The sequence below is a fragment of the Rhinolophus ferrumequinum genome, chromosome 9 (genome assembly GCF_004115265.2).
Source record: "Rhinolophus ferrumequinum isolate MPI-CBG mRhiFer1 chromosome 9, mRhiFer1_v1.p, whole genome shotgun sequence".
Taxonomy (NCBI): Eukaryota; Metazoa; Chordata; class Mammalia; order Chiroptera; family Rhinolophidae; genus Rhinolophus; species Rhinolophus ferrumequinum.
Window position 1 is genome coordinate 61,039,755 of NC_046292.1, and position 23,540 is coordinate 61,063,294.

Here is a 23,540-nt window from a genome sequence, read left to right on the forward strand (position 1 = left end):
TAATAAGAAAATATTAGAAGTGTTATACAGTTATATTTTTGACTTACTTTCTAAAATGCAAAGAGGATATTTGTGAGTTTGTTCCCTGACTCTTAAAAGCCTTTTGCAAGTTTTGCTGTACTACGGCACAAATAATCAGTCATATTCTCAAAGGCACTAAATATTCAATTTGGACTTCTGTGAAATTGCTACTTATCTGTGAGGGTTATCTGTGAGGGTTTAGGTTCCATAAGGTGGAATTACCTCCACTGTTTACCATTGTCTTGCCATTGTTCTCACCCAAGCTATGCATGATGCTTTACCAAGAACTGCCCATGTAAATGTTTTATATTTAAAACAGAATCATAATCTTAGGTTACTCTTCATTTAACTTCAAAAATTAAAAAATAATAAAGAAATTTCGTCTGTATTATTGACAGAGGTTTGCATATATTAAAAGAGGAAAGGGAGACCCATTTTTAAACTACCTACAGTACTTTAATTCAGAAAACACTTGGTTATGAGTATTTATGATGAGCAAAATAATTATTATAAGAAGTTATAGGTAGCATTTGCATAAAATGCGTGTTCTCATAGTTACATTTCATGGTTTGACAGAAACATTGATAGAAGATCTATAAGACCCAATTATAGAAGATCCTCAAGGTGGAGAGATTAACCAGTTATGGGAACAATCTATGGGAAAGAAAGACAAACTGAGTTGTGTAAGACTCAGTGGAGTAATGATTATGAGGGATTTTTTTTTAAATTGGCTTACTTTTGAGTGTCATAATGATAACGGTATAAAAATTTTATAATCCTTTATATACATATGTAAACACTCTAAGTGCACAGAAAGAGCTATGCTACCAGTTGTATTGATGGATATTTTTAAAAAGTATTAATTACAAAATGATGTACTTTAAGAATATATATGTGATTATATACTTCTAGGTAATATCATTAAGCATAGTACACCATAATAATTTTTATACTATAGTTTAAACTGTCATTTTTGGAGATGGTATCTCTACATTTTAGACAGTTTGGCCTTCTTGGACAAAGATTTAGGCAGCCTGGAGAGAGCCAGGAGAATAGTTAAAAACTTATTGGCTTTGCCAAATGCTTTCATATGTTTCTGCTCTCATGGAAAATTAGTTTTGATTTCTTTTCAGCCTACATGCATGGCAAAACTAAAATGAAAAACAAAGCTAGCAACTTTCAACCAGTTCTAGTTAAGTTTGGTATTCACACATTGCTTTGATCTTGTCTAGAGCTTTATAATATTTATTTTCTAGAGTAGGGAAAAGTAGTTTCAGCACTAAGCATCATTGAACAGTAACGATGAAGAAAAGGGAACTGATTAAGTTTAGGATGAAATCTAGCTAATTTTATTTCTATTTCTGTACCAGAAACTAGACCAGTTCCACGTTTTTTGTTGTTTGTTTGCTTTAGTTTAGAATTCTCTCTGAGCTCTCATCACAGGCAAAAATATGCTTCCCATGATGAATACAGCTTACCCTCATCTACAGCTGTGTCGTTCAAACTTCACACAGTTTTTGGCCCACTATCAAAACCCTGATTTTCTCCCCACCCCACCCGACCCCACCCTAAGTTTGCCAGAGTGGGGCAGTGAAGAAGTTACTCACTGTGTTATACTGGCTGATTCTAATCACAATATTTTGCAACTATGCCCATTTTCATACGTGTTTCTTTAATTTGGTACCCAAACTATTGTTACTCAAACACAGTATTTTGACAAGTACTTCATCACTTCCTTCTAAACAAAGATGCTTGGATGGTATATAGTTTTAAAAATTAGCATAATTTCTGTATCAGAAATATGTGAACCTATTGAATAAAATAATCTTTAGTTTCTTAAAGTTGCTTAAATTAAAAACATGAGTTTCTACAGTTGGAAAAAACATGTATGGTTAAAATGTTTGAAGCCCATCAATCTCTCTAACCACATAAGCTAATGAGTTCCTTCTGTTTTCTTTGAATGAAATCACCATGAGTGGTTGGATGTTGATTTAACATAAAACAAATGGAAATGGGTGTTTCCTTTGTCCTTTGTAGAATTTATTTTTAAAAACAATTAGCAAGTATTATGACTAAGTCAATGATTTTGCCATTACTTAAATAATAATATAGATTGAGTAGTTAACTTTATTGGATTGCAGGGAATGCATAACATACTCTAACTCCCCTTAACTTGCTAACATCTGCAGACATTATTAAGCTTCGCATTTTATTTTTTTCTACCATAACACCTGTATTGTTATAAATTATGTTTTGAATTGTCATGAAGTGTCAGGCAAATTATGTTTTCTGGATGTGTGTTCCTTTGTAATGGCAAGTCTGTGGCTAACAGCTTAATCTTGAATATATCAATGCAATTAAAAGCTCTGTTTCAATTCTTTGTGGATACAAAGAAGGTTAAAGTATTATTATGTGTAAGTACAAGGAAAGAATGAAAAATTCTTTAATATTTAAAGCATTCTTCTAGAAGGAATACACTTAGATGTAATTTTCAAAACACAGCAAGCTTATTATATTCTTAGAAAAAAGGTGTCAAATCCTTTGAACTCTATAACATACACATCCTATCGAATTAAAATTAAAAACTTGTACGAGGCATTTTTCACTCCTTATAGTTTTAACCCATTTCTGACAACTTCTTCCCTCTCCCATGCATCCTCCTCTTTTGTGATGTAGTCTCTTTAGGAACATAGTGGAGAGTGACTCACTCATGTCCAGAGCATCAAAGAATGTCAGACTTATTAAATGTAGACAGTGGGTTCTTCCAGAGATTCTTTCTGAGAGAGGTAAATAAATAAGTAAATAAGCCAACATATGGCTAGCTTAATTCAGGCAAAATTTCTATTGATTACTTACTAAGCTCACTAAATAAAAACTTCAGACCAAGTTTTGCTTCCCAAAAGAAAATAGGATTAGACTGATCTATGCACTCATTGGGGCTTCTTGTGAATCATGCCCAGATGAGTGAAAAACCTTCAAAGATAAACAAAAGGAAGGGCTAAAATCTTTCGGTAAATGCAAATTATTATTAGTTTGATATATTTTGGTTTATAATCTTGAATAAAATAATTTTAAATTCCAAAGGAGATCATGATATAAATCCCTCTGAGGTCTGAGAATTCTATAATTCTGCCTTCTTTTCAATTACTTTAAGGTAGCCTGATTTAATTTTCCTAGGTAGATCTGTTGTATGTATACATTTTGACAGATGTAAAAACTTAGGTACATAATAAGGTTTCACACAAGCTCTGCACAAATATGTGTTTTTTTTTTCCAGGCTAGTTTATATCCTGCATCGATAATATTTCAATCATGTTATTTAAGAAATTCCAAATGAAAGTGTTTATGTAGTTTATAGCACAAATGCTCTAAGTGGTTCCCCTTATCTTTGAGAATGGTAAGAATTATTAAAACATCAATACATTAAGTACACAAAAGTTTGATCATCAAGGAGTCTTAATTTGAGAATTATAATTAATCAACCAAAAGAGCATGTTTCAGTTATTTGCATTTATGTACTTTTAACATTTTTCACAAGTTAGGAACAAACTTGACCAGTAGCTGGATTTACTTTAGTACTACAAGTATCTGGCTTTGTGACAGAATACTGATAGGTATTTAGAGCCTTCATGTTTTTTGAACTATCTGCTGTTGACATTTTAATAACACTGTTGTTTGAAATCATTTCTGAAGTATGATGACTGCAACATACCCGCAGCAACAAGAAATATGTATTGTTTCTGAAAGCAAGGAAGCTCAAGTTTCGTCCTATTTTCTAGAGGTTTCAAATCTTGGAGAATCAGCTTTTCTTGAAAACCAATGCAAACATGCTTCTTGAACTGATGGTTGCATTAGTATAATCGGTGATTTGTAAATAAGTCTGAAAACTTAGTCGGAAATTTTGTAATTAAAATTAAAATGCAGATTTGATTTTCCTCGTATGCAGAGGACACTTATCTGGCTTTTAAACATTTTTCAAGCATGACTTGCCCCGTCGTGGTCTGTCTCTTTACCTTGGGTGCATCCTTGGCGCTGCCTGGCTGTTTGCTGACACTACCAACAGAGAGAGGTGCAAGGAAATATGGTCAGAGGACTAGAGCAAAAGCAGTTTCAATGTAAGGAAATGAGGGAAACAGACCTAACAGCACGATGAACGCACTGGCGACTAAAGAGCCTTGTAGTTTCCTTTCCTTCCTTTGCTTATCCTGGTGGGTTTAATCAAAAACAAACAAAACTCTCCTGTGAAATATAGTCAATAAAGTCAAAGTTTGGCTAGGTCTCCGTAACTACAAAGAAAAAGTCATCGCAATTTTAAAAATGTAACTTTCATTAACGAGCGCGCCGGAAATCTCAGGTATCAAAGACACATTAACCCTGGAGCGTCCCCCGCGCGCCGCAGCCGGACGGAGGCAGCCGCGGCGAACAGACGTTCTTTTTCCTCTTAGCAGTCACACAAAAGGAGGGCTGCGGAAACTAAAAGTTTCGGGGCCTCCGGCTCACTGCGTGGAGAAAAGAGAAAACCTGGAGACGGGGTGGGTAAAAGACGCATCCTGGGCGCCTCTTCCAAGTGCGGGCAAGGAGAAAGCTCCCGGGCCTGGAGGGAAAAGGGGAGGGGTCCCAGAGCCCCCGGCCAGCCCCCTGCGCCCCGCCTCCGAGGCCGGAGTGCTGGGCTCTACCGCGCTCTTCCAAATACCCTTAACCCGGTTCCAGAAATAAAATAAATGTTTTTAAAGTGCGTGAGTGTGGACAGGCTGGAGAGCGCGCTCCGGCGGAGCGCGCAAAGGAGCCAGCGCGCAGTGAGTGGAGTTTGGCGGGGGGTGATGGCTGTAGGGGTTGAATGGGTGTGTTGATGGGTTAGGGGGGAGGCTGGAAGCGGAGCCCCTTGACTGGAGGCTGGGGGTTAGCCGAGCAGAAGGGGAGGGGCGCTAGCCACCGCAGGCCGCCTCCGGGGCGCGTTCCGCGGCCGAGTGTGCGCGCGTCCCTTGCCGCCGCCGCCGCCCGGACAGCCCTGCGGCCGCCCGGCCGGCTGAGCCGGGGCCGGCCTGTCCTCGGGCGGCTGTCTGGCCCCCACTACCCGAACAGCTCAAGTCCGTAAGTGTACCCTTTCGCTCCCCTCCCCCTGCTCGGGCGCACCGCCGCCGCCGCAGCTGCTCAAATGGAGTGGAAAATGGCCATTGGGCGGCAATGAGTTATAGATTATCTGCTCCACGTTTTGTACTTAGCTGCCTGTAATCTTTTGAGTTTGCCTGAGCCCCTTGCTGGAAAAATCAGGAGGGAGAGATTTGTCCTTTGCCGCTGTACACGCTAATATGTTTATATGATTAGCCGAATTCAGGGGGAGGGGTAGGTGGGGGTTTGGGCAGGAGGAGGAGGCGGCTGGAGGTGACTCCAGTTCAGACCTCGCCGAGAGTCTGTGTCAGGACTTCGCACTCCCCCGTCTCTCGCTCTCTCTCTCTTCCTCTCTCCCTCTCACTCTCTGTGCTCACACACACACGCAGAGGTGCTGGAGCGAAATCGGGAGCTGGCCGGAGAATTCCTTGGGATTGTTGGGGGGCATCTCCCCTCCGTTGCTGTGCGTGGCGTGGCTCTTCCGTGCACCTCCCTGCTTCCCCGAGTCCTCGCCTTCAGCGTTTCGTGGGGCAGCGGCCGCCGCTCCGCCTCGGCCCGGAGACCTGAAATGTGAGGAGGGGCAACCGCTGTCTCCCGCCCCGAGCCGCAGGGTCAGCGCCAGGGATGCCAGTCGGGCCGGCTCGGACGGCGGGCTGAGGGGCTTCGCCGGACAAACTGAGTTGGCCTCGCGCCGCCGGCGCCTGCCTGCCCCTCCCGCGGCTGCCGCTCCGAGGGGACTCCCAAGTCTGCGCACCTCTGTCGGGCTTTTTCCTGCGCCACCCCTTTCGCCCTGATACCCGAATTTTTTATTTTTCCAAGGGAGCGCGAGGTCGGGGGCTGTGTGCGGGTGTGCCAAAGACCCCTCTCGCGGAGCGGCGTGTGGGAAACTGCGGGAAAATGTTGACCTAACCCCTGGAGCCGCCAGGCGCGGGCTGCGGGGCTGGAGGCGGCGGCGGCGGCCGAGCAGGAGGACGCGCCGAGCCGCGGCGCCCGTGTCCGGCCGGCGAGCCGCAGCGCTGCCTCCCGCGCGGACTCGCGGCCGGCGAGCAGCTCAGGGCCGGCCTCGGCCCTGGCCGGCCGGGGTCGCCGCTGCACTCCGCGCTTCTCCCCTCTCGGCCCCCGCGCCAGACGGCCCGCCCCCGGGGCGCGCTCGCAGACCGAGGTAAGAGCCGCAGGAACGAACAATGTGCCTCTGTGCCTGGCTTGGGAGACCTGTTTGCTTTGCGCCTCCTGCCTGGGGGTGGATGTTGGAGGTGGAGGGAAGCCGCGGGTGAGTTGGGGCTCGGCTGTTTATGTTCAGCCGGACCTAGGGGGAGACCCGCGCTCGCTCGGGCAGCTCGCCCCCTCCCCCGCCCTCTCCTCTCCTCGGAAATCGTTGAGCAGAACTCCCAGCCCCGTCCAGCCGGCTTCTCCTAGGAGAGCTGTAGTAACGTTCTCAAGGCGTCAGGCTAGTTGCAGGGGGCGCGGGGGCAGAGGGGGGTATGATTGCGTTGTGCATATTTTGATTTTCGGAAAGCTTGGGTCGGAAGGTTTCGTTCCCCTTTTCTCAGCGCTTTGGGAGGGCTGAATGTGAGGCGCGCCCGCGGCTGGGCTGCTCTGCTCCGGGTGCGGGGCCCTGTCCCCCACCGCCCCGCCCTCCTGCAGACCCATCCCGGGCTGGAAGTGGAGCGGAGAGGCAGGGCGCTGGGAGCGAGTTCAGGGGAAGTGGACGGTGGGGGAGGGCTGGGCTGAGTTGTTGCGGGTTGTTGTTTCTTCTTGTTGGCGGTTAGGTGGTGTGGAGAGGCGAGGATGACAGCAAAGCGCAGCCAGATGTGGCCGACCCGGCGCTGGGGCTGGCAACGATTAGGGACGGCCCGGCGGGGCGGGAGGTGGCGGGGCCGGGTACCGGCGGGCCCTGGGGAGCGCGGAGAGCCTCCCGGACCCGCAGTGAGAGGGCAGCATTGGGCCGCGCTGGGCCTGCTGGAGAAGTTACGGGGTGTGGGCTCCTGGGGTGGCTGTGCGTCTGGGAACCTCAGGAAGCCTGGTTGGTAGGATGGGGTGCCGGGTGGGGAGCGGCGGGGAGAAAAAGGCGTGGGAGGAGCGCGAGAAAAGGGGAGACCCCGGGGCTAACCGAGCGTGGGCTTCTTGATTGGCGGGGGCGACCCGACCCCTCTGGTGGAGAGATGAGGGCCAGTGAAGCGACAAAAGCGCCCCAGTAGTGGGGAAGCACGCTTGCTAGGACTACTTCGCGTGGGATCAGGAAAGTTTGTTCCTTTCGCCGAACTACGGGGTTTGGGTTAGGGGAAATCGCTGGAAGCTTTACTTTTGTGCCAAAGAGTCGCTGAGCGAAGGCTAAGGAACGTATGTCTTTAATATATTTTTTATTCTCCGTTTGCTCTGTCCTCTAAAAGCATAGTTGGAGGGACAAGTCCTTGGGTGCCCGTCTTCTTTCCCCATTTTCTGTGGACTCCTCCCCCCCTCATCCTTTCCCCCTTCTTTGGCCCCTTCATTCCGTTCTTCCTGATGCAAACTGTGTAGTCTCGGATTCAGACCGAGGAAATGTTTTCCTCCTGTTTCTTGAAAGGTGTCAGGCTGCTTAGCAGCTTCTCCCAAGCAGCCTGCGAGGGTCTGAGCCGCAGCCACCAACCATATGTTTCCCGTTACAAAGGCCAGGTTCTAAGGCACTCTCCTCCCCGCCCCTCCCCCAATTCGTAAATTTTCTTTTGCAGTCTTTACAGTATCTGCCCTGCTCTCTTCCCCTTTCCAGAGGCGTACCTTTAACGGACGTGGTTGGTTCATTCATTTCCCTGTCAGTGTTTGTGTCTGGAACGGGCCCCATTGAGTTTGCTCTTAACTCGCGTTGCTCAACGAAGAAAAGTCACATCCAGTTTGGTAAATGATTGCCTGTTGGGATGTCTCTTACTAACTCAGGTTTGATCTTGGGCGAACCTTAAAAGGTGGGCACTGAGGAGGCAATATGCATCCATAGCAGAAAAATAGATGGGTTTGTGGGGTGTCTTTGGCAACATTCCAAATTGTGATGGGACTCTTGACCTAGGTAAAAAAGGTAACTTTGTAACTTTAAATTTAGTATCTTTGTAATACTTGAGAAACCTTTGCAAAGAAAATCTGCTGTTCAGGTGTGTTATGGAACTTTTTGTTGTCCCTCCTTCCATCTTCTAAATTTATGCGTGATAGAGAGAATACTGCAGAACAAATGTTCTGTTGTTTGGCTTCTTCAGACATTCCGATTCTCTCCTTTTGTTGCTTGCCTCTAAAAGAGGTGCCATTTCACATCATTCTGCACAAATTGTTTGAATTAATGCAAGTGTGAATTCTTACCGTTTGAAGGGGACTATTAGCATATCAAAGGTTTCTTAGCTTCAGCTCAATTGAGAAAACTTCAGCCTGTCTTCCATTTGCTTCCAAGCGGAGGCCCAAAGGGCAATGAGAATTGTACTGGGTAAAAATGGGGAGGTGGATTCAGGCTGTGTTTCTGAACTTTCACTGTTTTGTAATTATGTGAGCGAAAAAACATTGTCTATTGCTGTGGAGCCCTTGCAAATAGCAAGACAATTATTTTCTATTGATAAATGGTTTGTTCCTAGAAAAAGGGTGACCTTTTATTTTATGATAGTCACTGTTGCCTGTCTTTTGGGGTCCCTTCTGTGGAAGAGAGAGTGAGAAAGCTTTTGCTTCTAACTTAATACTTTTCTAGGGCCTACACTTTGTTATATTAATAAAATGGGAAAGAAAGGCTTTTCATGAGTCTATAAAATAATAGAAATCTTGTAATAAAAGCACACTCATTTTTCACCTAGAAAACTTTGTTTTTAATACACTTGCTAAATTTATAGGAAAAAAGTCATTGGAGGGGTTTGACTATTCAAACTTAACATCAGTTTTGTTACTGCACATTCCAGTGCAAGTGTAAGTTTGGAAAAGGTTGATAAGTGATAATCAATTTTTTTGTGAACTGTATTTAGAGATGATTCTGTTTGAAGATTTTGCCTCAAAAGTTTTGTATTTTGAGAGTAAATGCTAGAATTCAGTGTAACGTTGCTTTATTTTTCTTAATATTTATAGTGTATTTGCTAACAGTTTTTTTACGTTTGCGGAAAGATTCATTCTTTGAATTTCTGATAACAACTGAATGTCCATGAGTGAAAAAACAAGTAAGAACAAGTATCTTATGTAGAAGAGAGAGGTCAAGGGAGAAGAACTTCTGTCTTCAACTTTTAGGGAAGTAGTGGTTTCACTTGGGTTAAGATTTCCTAAAACGTAGTTTAAGATGAAAATGAATCTCAGGGAAGGTTTTAGAGATTTGTAAGCCCATATTTTTTATAGTTTTACCTTTTATGGTTGGTTGATTTTAAACATGAGTTGATATCCCTTCATTGGAGGAGGGCTTTTTTTTTTTATACTTATGGGCTGAACTTGTTTTTATTTAATAGTGAAAACTGATTCTTCATAAACAATTTTTGAGGAAAAATATTAACTGCCTAACATTTTTAGGCATCAGCTTAATAGGATAATTTTTTTCAGATTATTTTTAGTGGCACTCAAATTGTATTTCATCCTGAAACCATTTTATGATAGTTTATCTTCAGTTGTCTAAGAAGTATTATTGAGGTAAAAAAGAAAACACATTGATGCGATTGCTATTACTGCACTTAAGTTACTGTTAACTAGTTTGCTTTGAATGCAGAGTGCTAGAAAGAAAACACATTATCCTAGAGCTATTAGTGATAATCTAAAAATTGTGTTGAAAACCTTGCTCTTCATTTTACATGGTGGTGATCCTGAATGCAGCAAATCTTTAAAGGTATAAAATGCAGTGAAAAGATTTCTCAACATTTAGATGACAAAATTGGACTACTTAGAGAAAAATTAATGTGTTGTAGAAGCACTTCAGCTGCCATTTTCAATCACTGTGGGTTACTTTGTGTTGGCAACAGAAAACGAATTTAGGAATGCGAGATAGCTCTGGGAGCAGGTAGTTGGGGAAATCAGAATATTGAATCATGTGGGGTAGAACAAACCAATTACTTCAGGTTTTGACTTGAGAATTTCCAATAAATTTATTTTTTTTCCAGGCTTTTGATTCTCTGCTTTATTAATGGACTAACATCAAAGCAGACAACAAAACTTCCAAATGTTATAAAAACTAATATAAACATACGTATGGATCTCATATAGAGTACTAGAAGTTTTTATTTAAGACAAGCAGTTGCAGTTTTTATTGCTGCAATTTTCACAATCAGCACAAATGTTAACACCAAGCTTCTGGGCGTTTCCTTTCTTAAATTTATCAAGAGGAGAACTTTACAACCAAGCTTTACTTAGGGTTCGTTCCCTATTTGATAATTATTGAAGCTATCTGTGTTTTATTAAAAGATTTAAAATAATATTTTAATGTCTTAAGTAATATAGGAATATGTGAGCTAAGATTGAGATGTTGGGAAGGTCAGGAAGTAACTAGAAATCTGTACACCATAGTAATAAAATATTGCTCTGTTTTCTATCAAAATATTTATTTGACCTGACTCTAGTAAATACTTGTTCAAATAACACTTAGTTTATTGACAGGTGTAGTATGAGAGCATTACAACATAGTCTAAGGTATGGACTAAACACACTTGTACCTACCTGAAAGAAATCTGCTTTCATTTTAATAAGAATTCATACCACTTGACCAATGACTGATATTTTATTTAAGAATGCGGATCAGTTGTACTTAGATTCAAAATGAAATACAGTTTTAGAAATTTAAGAATTTAGTGTCATAGGATTACTATTTTACAAAAAGTTTCTTCAAATACTACACTTTGTCTCTTGCTGTTCACTGTCTGATTTTGTGTCTTGAAGGAGAAGTACATATTTGACATCTGCTTTTCTGCAAAAGAGGTTCATATAAAATTAAAGTGGAATTATTTTCACAGTCGTAAATTTTAGAAGTGAAATGCATAATTATAAAAAAGTTCATCAAATGATTTGCAAAAATGCCTAGCTAAAAAGTGCACATTGATGGTTTTGATGCAGTGTTAAAAATAGCAACTTTAGCTGCTAGACTTGAAAAGGACTTGAAATCCTGTTTACATTTTGGTCATATCAGTTCCTAAGGTAATTTGTTTACATATTAGTTCATGTTACCTAAATAGATAAGTGTTTTGTAACTATTTTCAAGAAGGATTAAAATATTTCTATTTTAAAGATAGATTAAAACTATAGCTTAACTTCTTTCTTACATAACACTAATTAGTCCATAGACCCACTCAAATATTCATCTCTTTAAATAATTCTTGATTAAAGGTTGAAAGGTTGAAAAGTATTTAATCACCAAGATTACTGTAATTAGACTTGATGTTATCAGAAAAATTGAGACTATTTTCTGAAATCCTTATGCTACTCAACATTGGTCAAGTAGTGATTATTATTTTTTAATGCTTTAAGAAAAAGGTTAAGGAAATGGGTTATTTAACCTAGAGATAGTTAATTATTGGAGTTAGGAAATTAGAGCCCTAAAATAATGACATGTTTCTTGACCTAGTGTGATAACTTTCAAAGCAGAAACTATAACTAGGATATGTAATTTCTAAATTTTATTCAGGACTTCAGTGTGATATTTTGAGTTTACTATATAGGTCTTGTTTAGTATATGTTGTAAACTGAAAATCTCTTAATGCTATTTTGATGCAGGTAGTTTTTTTTTTTTTTTTGATTTTGTTTTTAAAGTGGCTCGTTGTGTCGTAAGATCCCAATCAACCAAAAATAGTTAAAAAAATCTTTTTAGGTCATTTATCTGATGGACTAAATGTAAGCAATAATTTGCATATACTTTCCAATATATTCTTATCCAATGATTTTTAAAAAGCGATTTCTTAGGGGAAAACCTCCCATATTTGGTAAATAAAAATTAATCTAAAAAAAGCTAGATCAAATGAAGGAAACAAGTGCTTAACACCTGCAAGTAAAGTGCAGCTTACAACAAGCAAAATGCTATTGATTGCTTTGGAAGCATAGAGCAAGTTTAAATACAGTTTGTTTAATTACAACAAAAAATGCAGTTCTATGAAGTGATACAGTTTGTCTTCGTGGAGGGTTTTATGCATTGTGTGGTGGTAAGTAAAATCCCATCACAGTTGTATAAATTTGTTCAATTACCAGAACGGCTAAAAGAAAAAGAAAATCAATTTATGTGGAAAAGCAACAGAAATTAGATTACCTTGGTTAGTAGGAACTTGCCAGCAGTGTCTAAATAGCTTAATAATATCAAAAGTTACTATGTTTCACAGTGTTAGGGTATTAGTTCCTGTTTTAATATGCATACATCCTCATTACTTGGTGACTTTTGTTATGTGAACATTTTTTTTCTTTATATTTTTTGTTTATTTTAGAGGTTTGATTATTTGTTGCTTTTTCTGGATTTCTAGAATTTGCAGTCAATTATTATTTCAGATCAGTGTGGTGAAAGATCAGATGTAATTTTATGAAATCAAAAGAAACCTAGTCCATCAGTAGGGATAGCTACATTATTATCAGCAACAGAAACACATTTTGGAAATTTTTGCTCTTAACTCTAGAATTATATGGAACTCTAAATCTTGAATTCTTGTAACAGTAAAGTGACATGGGATTTATCATAGTAGCAGATAGCTAGATAGCTGGGCACCTGTTTTATTACCTACCACCTTGATTCACTCTGGCACCCAGATTTCCTGAAGTGCAGAAACAGGCACAACTGCTGCTCACAGCCACGCGGCTGTTTTTAGGTCATGAAGTCAACTTCCTGGAATTTCAGGGGAAACCAGTTGAAAAGGGAGGACAAATGTCACTTTAAATAGAGATGTTTAAATCAGATTTCTGCCTGAGGGTAAAATTTAGGTCTGTTTTAGCCCGGATGTAATGTCTCCCTCTACAGAGCACAGCATTAATCACTACCTGACAAAAAAACATATGCTGAGCGAAACGAGCCCTTGTTGGTCTTGTCATTGATTTTTTTCAATCTGTGAGAAGTACATTAAAATCATTTAAATTCACACACAGGGATTATACCTTAATCTCCGAATTTCAGTATTGAAATTAGTTGCCTTAAAAGAAGCGAACTTAAAGCTGAAAAATCTTTGGGAGACTTTTTTTTTAAAGGATAGACTCAATACTTCACTAAAAATAGAAATATACTAGTAAAAAGCAGGCAGGTTAAGCAGAAGTTAACTTCCTGAAATACTACCATATTTTAGTTCTGTTTTAAGATGCATTGAGTAACTTAAAATATGTTTTTTTTTAATCTGACAGAAAAAAGAAATAGATAAAAAAGGAACTATTAGTTCTTGGCTGTGAGAGATGGGAGAAGTTGAAAAGATGTTTAACTTTAGACTGAGATCAATTCAAACACACATTATTTTGTTAGAACAAGACCAGATACAACCCTGTATCTTTTTCTGGAAGAAGAAATAAAATCTTTGGCCATTGTAGTAGTGAAGAGTAATGCATCATGAGGCTCTTACTAAAAGGAAAATGGCTTTGCTCTCTCAGCTATTAGGTAAAACTCTAACTCCTTTCATGGTCAAGTTACATACTATTATATATACATGTACATACGTAAGCATGCAATTTATATTTTCCTTTGTGTATATCAATATTTATTGACAGTGGCTAAAAATTAGTGCAAATGCAAGTTTAAAATGTGAAATATGTATGATTAAGATAGCTGTTTTTAAACTGATTTTGAAAATATAACTTCTTTAATCTGTTTTGTTCTCAAAGGTATTTCCTGTCTTTTGGACCATGAAATGCTTGTTCTGTCCACACTTTGCATCGTTTTGTAGGTATTTTACATCAATCCACACCTCTGTTGATTGTTGCTGTGGATTTAGATGACAGAATAATCTAACCCCAATTACTGTCAAAAATGGTTCTTGGCTCTTGGGGGCAGGCTAGGGTGACCTTGCTTTTGACTAATGTATTATATTATCCTGTAGAGGGTAGTAAATAGTATCCATCTATAGAGGGAGCAAACGAATTCGCTCTTTTGTTTATAATGTGAGTTCTAATTTTAATCATTTATTCTTAAAATTCAATATTATAACATCAGTTCTCCATATAATAGGTGAATCATTACAAAATTTTACATACAGTCTTTAGTTGATATGTATTTTGTTTTCATGTAGATTATATTTATTTAATCAGTTTTCGATTACAATTTACATAAAAATGTTGAAATGATTTTCTCTGTATCTTTACTTTGAAGAAAAGTATTTCTATTTGGAATTAGTACTTTACTTCTGGCACCTTCCACATGGAAATTTTATTCCTCTGTGTTAAAAGCCTACCATTTTTTACTGTTTATTACTGTGATTATTGATTAGAAGTTGTAGAACACATTTTTTATATAGTATTTGATCCACTCATCTTTGTGTTCTTAATCTCAAGATGCTTATGGTGTGTTTTCATTCTTAAAATCTCTGGCTTTCCTGTAGTTCATGTCCCAGACAGTTTGGGAAACATTGATTTTGTGATGTGAATTTACGTATTTGTATCTCAGTATTTTCATAGAATTTGACAAAGGCTTAATATATTAAATGAATTGGTGCATTTTTATATATCTTGTCTTCTATTTTTAAAAAGATGAATGTAATTCTAAAACACTTCAATTTGCTTCAGATGCATCAACACAAATTATACCAAAATTAGGATGTCCTAGACATTTTCACTTTTACTAAGGACATTTCACTGATTTTGTCTTTTTCAAAGTTCTGTTTGTCATGAGAACAATACTGTTTGGATATTTTGTGCATTCTCCTGAGAGCTGTATAGACAATAATAGGGACATTCCCTTTCTTTGTTTTTTTCCTGCTGCAAATGCTATGTTTGATAAGCATAGCCTTGATGGAAGCCACTTCTCATATTGTTACTGATTTTAAACTAGGTCTGCAGCCTCATTATTTAAAAATATAAGTGAAACAATTTTACTTCTCTTTAAGCAAAAAAACTCACTGAAAAACACTGCTTGTTATAAGTTGCCTTTTCCTTTAACCCTGTTTTCTTTAAGTGGAAAATATTTTTTAGTGGTATCTCTGTATGATATTTCTGTATGTTTTAGCATGAAATTTAGTATATCTTTCATAATTTTCACTTGTTTAATAAGGATGTTAGTTTTTAAAAAGCCACTGTTTATAAGCCTGTCAGTTCATGGATAGGTAAATCTAACGGAATTTGCCTCAAATTTCTGCAAGGGGGAAATATTGAAAGAGGGGGTATCAACATTGTTGTGCAGCAATTTTTTTTGGTAACACATTGCCCTCAAGACCTTAAAATGGTTCTTAGCTCTTTTTTTTTTACCTGGGAAAGGAATATGCCAGAGGAGAGTGTGTAAACAGAAATCTAAAACAGATTCTGAAAAAAATAATACAGAAGGGTAGAGAACATTTTGCAAACCAAATCAATTTTTCTTTTTCTGTATCGAGTTAATGAAAATAGATTTTCAGAGGTAAATATTCTCTGGCTTTAAGTTTTAGATTATTCTAAATGAGAAGAAAATATACTTGTTACTCCATTTATTTAAAATTGATCTTTTATCTTTCACTGTAAATTAATCCTAAAATGCCACCTTTGTTTACTTTGCAATCAGAAGATGCATCAGATAAACGGGTTGGACAGCTTTGTTTTGGGTGGTCTATCATTTTAGACTGGTGCTGTGTAAACAAAGTAATGTTTTCTTTTCCTTGAAATACACCTTGTGAGAGTAGCTCTTGGGTGACTTTGTGAAAAGTTTGTATATCCTGCCTGTTCAAGCTGCATTCTTAACCAAGATGAAGGACAAGAATAATCATGTTGAACCACAAATTTTCAGGAGCAGGTATTTTAATCAGATAATTGGTAAGGAGGAGGAAACAATGCTAGATAATAGTATTTATATACAATGGTGACCTGCAACTGCCTACATGTTTAGAATATTTTTGCTAGCCCTTGTTACTACCTGCAGAGGGAGCTTGTATATGAGATAAAATAATCAAGGCAGTGTAAATTGGTGATTTCTCATTTGAATATTTTATTAACATTATTTATTTTTGTTTGACAAAAGTTGTTTTAAGGAACGTAAAGCATTTTGGGATTAGCCAATTATAATGAAATTTAATATACTGAACGCCACGTATTATTCCTTGTATTCACAGATTAACAAATGTGCCTTTTACCTTTTCTTAGTTAGTAAAAATAACTTGAAAAGATAATGAAGATAATGAATCAGATTCATTTTGAGATTCTACCTTTTTTTAATGATTGGCTAACGCTCTGGAGGGATGACTGCAGAACCATGTCTTGTTTAAATATCTAGTAACTGTTAAAAGATCCAAATTTTAAAGATAATTTTCCAGATTATGTAGAATATTATAAAAAACGATCACTAAACAGTAAGTAGTAAATTACATTCCTCTACATTTAATTAACAGATCAAATTAGATTAGTTGCATATGTTCTTTTCTAAAAATAAAAATGATCACTTTGGATTAATGATTTTTACTTGCAGTAATGGACCCATTAATGCAGTGACACTTAAACAGAAAAACTACCAGTAAGGACCGAATACTGAATGGTTTAGAAAACTGCTAACTTGGAAAAAAGTGAATGCAGGCAAGGTAGACAGTATTTGATTAAAAACTGAATTATATTCCTGAACACTGTGTCAACTAAATTTCTAAGAAATATAAGCTGCATGCTAAGAAATACTTGATAGTTTTGCAGTTAGGTATTTTGATAATCAAGCTGGAAAAAAAGCGTTCAGTCTCATTTGGATCTTTTTAGTGAGCAAAATTTTTCACCTTATGTATATATATATGCTTGTATTGGGAAATTTAAGGATATAAGATATTACATTAAATTCTACTGAAAAATGAATCGTTATTTTTGATTTTACATTTTGGTGTAGTAACTTAATTTCACAATTTGCTTGTTGGAAAAAAGAAAGGGTTTCTACTTATGCATCTATGAAAAGAGATGTAATAGTTCATTTTTCCCTTAGATTACCAAGGAATGATATGACAAAAATATTTATTTTGTGTTTTGAGAGGCTTTGTTTCTTAATGAAATTCATTGCTGTGGGTTTATTATTTTATTAGCTTATCTTTACTAATGTGAAAAGTCAGATTGTTATTTTTGCACAGAATGACCTTCTAAGTAAGGAAACTTGTCTAACAAAGAGATTTCTGGTACGGGCATGGGCTTTTACATAAATACTACCCTCTCAGCATGGTCATGTATTATCTTAACAAGTCAGTGCAACATTTATGCAGAGCATTTTCACATCAGGGTAAGAGAATGCTTGCGATAGCAATTACACTTCAATAGGATTACGATGGTATGTTTAATAAAAGTATACAAAATGCACCTTGTCTATAGGATTATTGATAGGCTCCTGTACTGCCAAGTTTACTTCATTGTCTTAATATGGTAAAAAGAGATTTATCATAGTTGGTGTTAAATATAAAAGGCACCGGAAAATGGAATCCAATATACAGTTCATTATCCATTTCCCTCAAATACCACACCTTCCTCCACAGTGAGGTAAGGGTTACTAGAGAATTCATTCCAGGAAATTTGTTACTAGAGGAACAGTAACTGTCACGGAGTACATAACTTCTGTGAGGTTATTAGAAAGAAAGGCACAGCTAAGGTAAGTTCTACTTGTTCTGTCTTTAATTTGAAGGTACACTACTGGAGTGGTTTTTAAATTAGTGAAATTTGAAACCACTGCAAAGAAAATTTGTTATTGTAATGTTAATGAAATTATTGTTAAAGTATTATATTGGGCATATTTATAACAAGGAAGTTAATGGGCATCTGCTTTTTAGTTTAAATGAACTCAGACATTCTTTGCAAGTTTTCAAAGAATTTTTTTATTAAATATTCTTGAATGAATAATAAAAAATAATATGAATTATATATCATCCTCAGCTCATTTGTATATATGTTAAGATTAAATGTTGTATGCATTAATTGTTCCTGCATCTATTTGAGCAGATTTAAAAAAAAAAACTATATTATGAGTAGAATATAATACAAAGAGTAATTCTTCAGATAAGGGTGGAATGTGTTATGAATATAGATTTGAAATATTCTGTTTCAATATAAATTTTATAAAAGTGGAAGTTCCTGTTAAAAAAAGACTTGATGTTTTATACTCTTTGAACCAAGAGTAAAATATCTTAACATGTTAACAGTTTAAACTGAAGTTAACAAAACATGTTACTAAAAAATACTTATTTAAATGTATATGTACCTATATACATTTAAAGAGTCTGGAATGCAGAACTGTGAATCTGCATGTTTTAATAACTATTGGGGGAAAAAATGTATTTTAGGTTGCCAGGATTTCATTTTAATTACAAAAACAGAGAAATAATATTAGTTTCCTTTTGCTTTTTATATGATTCAAAGACATTCCTTTTTGTCTTGTTGATTTCTTCAAGCTAAAATCTGACAAAGGTTTAAAACTCTTTTATTACATACACTTTAGTACAGTTTTGTGGCATTCATATGATGTTGCTAATTCAAAGCTGTACTGAAGAGTGAAATTTTAAAATCTTAGAATATTAAATTTCTGTACATTTAAAAAGGAATAAATTATAAGATCATATTTTCTTCATAATTTAAATATAATTGTTATATAATTTATATAAAAGTCAACAGCACAATTAAGGAAATATTCCAAATTGGAAATAAAAATACTGATATTTTCTCCTTATGGATAATTTTGTTTCTATTTGTATGGTTTCCATATTTTTATATACATATGATTGGTAAAAGTGCCTTTTTTGAGATTTATATTTAAGGAGAAGAAAACTCATTTAATCATTGAGGTTTTGTGTAATGGTTTTTAAAAATGAGTTTATGTTTAATGCTCGTTAAATCAAATTATTGATTCAAAAGGCATTTTTATTTTGACCAAATATAAGTCAAAGCAGAAAGGTAGTTGTTATATCAGATGCCCTAAAATAAAAAGTTAATTTATGTTCAAGGAAATGGCTGAGGCCAGGATTTTGCTACTTGTCAGAGTATCATAACAAATGATTTATTATCTCTTGGTCGTAATTACTGGCCCACAATAGCTGTTGGCTAATGCAAAAATAAATACCTGGACCTTTGAAATTATTTGAATTACACTTTAAGAACATCTATGTTTTAGCTTTTTGCCATGTGGGATTCAGGTAGCAGCTGCAACACATTAAGGTATTTAAGAATACACTCCAAAAACACTTTTCTATCTTTGTATTTATAAGAATTTGGGGTTGATTCGTGTGTATAAAATATTTTGTAAAATCATGGTGACAATAATAAAATGAAGTTGGTGGTCAAACATCGCTTTTATAGTTTGCCTATTTTAATGCAGTCACTCTTTTACACCTCTCGTATGTTTTTATTTTTTATTAATTTCCTTGTGTTACTAATATGTTAAGTACATAGATTCTCCCACCATTTCAGCCTGGAAAACTATACATGGTTTTGTTAAATGAGAATAAATATATTTTATGAGACTAAAACAATTATTAGTCTGTTAATAATATTACATGATTAAAAGATCCTCAAACAAATCTTAAGTATCTTAGAATTTGCATTTTCTGGAGTTGCACTTTTCAAAAACATTTAGAATTGATTCTTAATAGTTTAAGAATATTCCTTAAAAAAATCGGAGAGTAAGAATTAGAACTCTTTAGAACAATACTAAATTGAATCGTCTGTAATATAACTGTTGCTTACGTATTTTAAGGATTCAGAGAAACTTGTATATTACATACACTAATAGCCTCATTTCTCTATATTGCCTTGTTAATTCTGTGAAAATCAAGAGGAGCAAATCCACAAGGTTGCAATTAAACCACAATGTTAACTTTTAATTGAAAATAAACTAAAATATAACTTTAATTTGTTAGCTTACTTTATTAAAATTGATTTTGCCTGTTTATAAAGAATGCCATCACAAACTCTAATGTATTTATAAAATTGATGATATTATCAGATGTTTTTTGCACTGTTCTTAAGAACACTTCGTCAGTATTTTGTATATGTTAATATTCTTGATATTTCTTGTGACAGCATGTTTTCTTCAGATGTTTTAATAACTTGATGTTACTCATTGCTGGATTGATGGCTAAGGGTCTTAGTTCTCTTTTTTAAAAAGAATTAAATCACATTTTCCATTTGACTTCCCAAGCTGTGTTTGACCTCCTAAAAACAGCCAACATATAAGTTTAGGGATTGCTATCATTGTATAGGTTTTTTATTTAATGTGGAATCATATGTTGATGTTCTTTAGAGTGTTTCCATATGACCTAATACAGATGAAGCCTCCATAATTATCAAAAGGGTATTTGCCATACCTTCATGTCTGGCATTATCCAACTCTTAATAAATGATGTTTTTAATGTTTGGTCTAATAATTGATTATCCATTGTACATATAAGCAGTCTTTTTTATACTTGCCTACTCTTATTCAGCCTACAAAATAGAAACTTTATTTCCTGTACTTTTTTTCTCCACTAAAGAAGTTTTTTTCACTCAAGCCTCTTAAATGACAGATTGAGGAGTGTGTGTATGTGTGTGTTACATATATGTACATATAATATGTGTATATATATACTGCCATCCTATAATTAAATTTGTGTATGAATAAAATGATTTTAAAAGAAAAAGCTAGTTTGTATATAAAAATGATGTGTACGGGCAACTCCATAGTGCAGTTGATGCCTGTGATTGGCCTGCCATCCTACTTTGTGTTATTTAGATTAGTTTCAACCAAAATATGGTAAGGCAAATATATGTATTAATTCTTGGCCAGGATTTACCATTGTCTTGATTTTGTTTCTCTGGTTAAAAATTAGGCTCTGTTTGTCACCTAAACTTATAAATTATTGCATTATGTGTAAGGTTTAAGCATTGATTTTTTTTCTCACCTTGTCTCCTTTTCTATTAGAATCTAAGACTTCGATAAACTTTTGTGGTACTTGCAATATTTTAATTTGTTGACATTAATTTATATTGAAAGAGGTTTGAAAAAGGTAAAAAGTATATGCAACCATGTATAAGGATAGACTTTTAGATAGGGAGCTATAAAATGTATCAATAATTCAAGTAGTTGGAAAGTGAAACTAAAAATATTAGGAAGGATCCCGGGAAACAGTATTGACATTTGACTAAATAGTTAAAATTTTCGTTAACACTGCTTGTGAAGGGTAACTTTTGGACTGTATCACAGCTGTACCATTCTGAATTTTTAAAGCTCCGCTTAATCTTTTAAGCATTAATTCCTTATTAAAGCTTCAGTATTTTACATCATTTTAACATGTAGTCAAAAATTGATGAAATTTAAATGTTTAACATCTAGGTTAAGATTTTTTGAAATCACTTACTACAGCTGTATAGAAACAGCAGGACTTCAGTCTATGTTTTTGTTGTTGCAAGATTTATGGATAGATTAAAAAATATTTTAACAAGTAATTCAGTGGAAATTAGAAGCTCCTTATCTTTAATAGTGAGTTTCCTTTATATGGACTTTTGATTCTACACAAGAACAGCAGATTGAACAATAAATCTAGAACAGCGCAGTTTTGGGTTTAACATATATAAATATTACTAATTTTATAAAATTGAAACCTGTTCTTAATTCTAAATATAATGATCAACATTATATTTGGTCATTTAGCTGAAAGGCAGATGTTTCCATCTTTGAAATTAATGTATATTAAAGAGTGCATTATTAATTTAACAAACTCTTTAAGCCAGTTTTTATTGGGACATTGATAGAGTACAACTGAGATTATAAAGGTATATTTGAATGAAGTAAATCTTATATTTCGGCAGCCTTGTCACCCTTCTATGTTGTGCAATCTGTAGTTGAGTTCTCAAGGCCAGAAGATACCACTAACCAAGCCAGAGCGATTCAATTTTTGCCATTATCCTATCTCTTACTCCCATAGCTAGGATACATTTAGATAAATAATGTTAAGATGCACAGTACTGGAGAATTCTTACTATGTAAAATAATTCTTTTGAGAATCAAATTAAAATAAAAGTCATACCCAAATTATCTTTTGAAAAATTCATTTCATATGTTGGTATGTTCTCTTAAAGTACATTGTGCTTCTGTGAATCAGAATAACCATTCCCAGCAATGCTCCATGTGTGTAAATGACAGGTGAGGGCCTGGATTTACTTTCCTAATTCACAGTATTTATAATTTCTTGAATTTTACTTTGAAGATGGTATTTTTGGTTTCCTACAATGCCACAGAGGTTATTATGGCAGCACACATGTAGTTGTTTTAAAAAAGGGACAGAAATTTTAAGCACCAAGTTAGCCCAAATTGCCAGACCAAAAAAAGTATGCATTTCTTTGCATTGGTCTTACAGTCTGTGTTTTTAAATATTGATTGTTTTACCCTTTACAAGAACAATTTTATCTGTAAGCACATTTCATCTAGTTAATTCATTAACTTCTGGACTTTAGTTCCAGTCGTTTTAGACCCACAGGCATTTTATTAAGGCTCTGCCTGGAGAAATGTCCTGTATAAGGGCTGTGTTCTCTAGGTACTTATAATCTCATGAGAAAAACAGACATATCCACAAATAATTATAATCTAAGGCATAGTATAATGACATGCCAACATGAAGTGCGGAGGAAAGGCTGTGGAAATATAGGGTAGCTTGAGTGAATTGAAAATAAGTAGTATGGAGATAAAGAGACCCCATATATGTAGATCTGAAGGCCGAGAAGGATTTTGTCAGATGCAGGCTTTTTGAGGAGGAGGTTAGGCGCTATCCTCCACTTTCTTTTAACACTAGTAATACATCGCTAGTAATCACTGGAATGATTTGGGGGCAGGGCTGAGTGTAGGTCAGGGAGAAGAACTACAAAAAAAGAGTCCTACTTGCATGCTTTGCATGTAATTCAATCAGGTATCAATTATAGAAGTAAAATGATGAATACCATCCTTTTAATCATATAGCAGAAATGGAAGCAGAAAGTACTGATATTTTCAAGTGGACACATCACCACTTCTTGTCTTCAATATCAGAATACTCATTTTGACAAAGGCCAGTCAGGTCAGTCGCTGATTTGTCATCTAAAGATAGCAAAAATAACAGAAAACTCTGCAACAAACAAAACCAATAGAAAACCCTAAGCATAATTGAGAAAAGCAGGAAGAATCTCCCAAACAGAAATGAGCGGAAAAAGACGAAACAAATCTAGAGTCAAAATGGATGCTGAAAGACACAAGGCACTTAAATATATGAACTAATGTGAACCAAATTTAGTCCACATCAATAATGATAATAATAACAAGCATTTACGGAGAGCTTTCCATGTATGCAATTCTATTAAGCACTATGATAACAGCATCACATACACTTTATTATATGGAAGCAAGAATACTTTTG

At 36.4% G+C, this 23,540-nt stretch overlaps 1 protein-coding gene across 23 annotated transcripts in view; it reads left to right on the top strand.

Annotated features, from left to right (window-relative positions):
- The window catches only part of ADGRL2 (adhesion G protein-coupled receptor L2), a 262,905-nt gene that overhangs the window by 72,618 nt on the left and 166,747 nt on the right, over positions 1-23,540 (top strand). For 2 of the 23 annotated variants that reach the window (XM_033114143.1, XM_033114135.1), the window contains exon 1: positions 4,443-4,553. The exons of 16 other annotated variants lie outside the window; for them this stretch is intronic. The gene's annotated coding sequence lies outside the window, so the exon portion shown is untranslated. Of the gene's footprint in view, positions 1-4,442; positions 4,554-4,802; positions 4,818-5,027; positions 5,113-6,169; positions 6,293-13,901; positions 13,934-23,540 lie in introns of those variants that run through there. 5 more of the 23 variants (XM_033114125.1, XM_033114126.1, XM_033114124.1 and 2 more) reach the window with 5 other exon arrangements.